The sequence below is a fragment of the Saccopteryx leptura genome, chromosome 9 (assembly GCF_036850995.1).
Source record: "Saccopteryx leptura isolate mSacLep1 chromosome 9, mSacLep1_pri_phased_curated, whole genome shotgun sequence".
Classification (NCBI taxonomy): Eukaryota; Metazoa; Chordata; class Mammalia; order Chiroptera; family Emballonuridae; genus Saccopteryx; species Saccopteryx leptura.
This window is the reverse complement of record NC_089511.1, coordinates 83,476,403-83,478,130: the sequence shown is the minus strand read 5'-3', so window position 1 is coordinate 83,478,130 and position 1,728 is coordinate 83,476,403.

Sequence of the window (1,728 nt, the reverse complement as noted above, 5' to 3'; positions counted from 1 at the left end):
TTCCCAGCTGAGTTCCTGCCACCTCACTCTTTGAACAGCACTGACCCCATGACATTTCAATGGGGGCACCTGGATCAGGCTCACAGAGACAGTGACATTTTGCAAGTTCATCCAAAGGCAAACTCTGTAACGCATAGTTCTTTCCAGAAGCAATGTGTGATTTTCTCTAAATAGTCCAAATCTAAGAGAGAGGTTGAGGGAAAAATAAACCAACATTTTTCATTAGTGAGGTGAGGAATTAACCCATGCATGTGACTGCCTTTCATCCACAAAAATTCCTCTCATCTGCTAGCTGGAAAAGATGTCTTACTCCACGAAACTTAAGAAGTCCTCTGACGCTTATGCCATTTATCACTTTTCCTTTTCAGTCTTGTATTACAGATGTAATCCCAGGTCCTAACAAAAAGCAGAAAGCACACTTAGTTGGGGTGTTGAAAAACTTGATGTAGCAACTATTACAGAGGTATGGATAGGGTTAAGGAAACCAGGTGACATTGAGGTACCCAGAGACAAACCACAGCAAGAAGCCATTACCACTCTATACCTGTATGACAAAGACAGGAAAGGGAGTAATTAGATTCAGGTAAGACCTAGAGCTATTGAAAGTGACTGCCTTTCCTGCTGTAGCCGTGGAGCATCATAACCACTGCCAGAAACAGGTGCTTGGACAAGGAGGAACTGTGCATGTGTACGGAATGGTAAACACCTTGAACTCTTTCTCTTTATGACCTCTGATCTCCTGCTAGTGCCTTCTAATTCTTTCTATTCATTAAACCTAAAGAGAAGGTACAAGGCTGGCAGCCCAGAAATGTAGCTTCTTCAAAGTCAGCCCATGGTGGGTGCAGGTAGAGCAAAGATGGGTAGGAAATGGGCCAGGCATAGAGGGTGGCAGGCAGAATTACCAGACCCTCAGGTATATTCCATTAATACATGGGATAAGTTAAAAGTCCATAAGCAAATTTTCCTTTCTGCTAACAAGTCAAGCACACTTATTCAGTCCATTAGGGGCGTTCCAACGCTAGGCAGAAAAGAGGAAACAGCCTTTTGTGTAGATATTGAGAGCTATGATTACATGATTGTAACTATATAATTATAATAATTTCCCAGTATTAAACTTTGAGTTAATTAAGAGATTCTTTCTTAGTTTATTTCTATATCTAATTCCTATATTCCTGTCTCCCACCTGGGGTAATAATGAGTACTTTTAAATATTTACCAAAGAAAACCAACATTCTCAGAGAAGAAGCTCCTGATTTAGCATCAGTAAGAGAACCTATTAACCAGTAAGTCCTCTTGGAAATATTTATCTAGTACATAATATTTCTCTGGCTCCTATGCTGATAAAATTTTGTTGGAACATTTTGATGATAGGGCTGTATTTGTTAAAGAGTATTCTAAAGGACACTTAATTCTTGTAAGTGGGAGGACAGTTTCAAGCAGAGTAGATCATAATGCATATGAGGTCAGAAAAGAAAAGGATGTATATGGAAAGTTTTGGCATAAATATACAAGAAATATAGATATGAATATTTACTTATGAGAACAAATATCATATTTGTATCAGAAAAAAAATCCTACTAATACTGCATTTAAGCAATTTCAAAAGACTTTTGTAGAAAATAACTTAATTGGAAAATAAAATTAATCTAGATATCTGTCAACACACTTGCCTGACATCTCTGGAAGAAGTTGGGGAACACCCTTTTTTGATTGTTCTTAAAGAAAAGA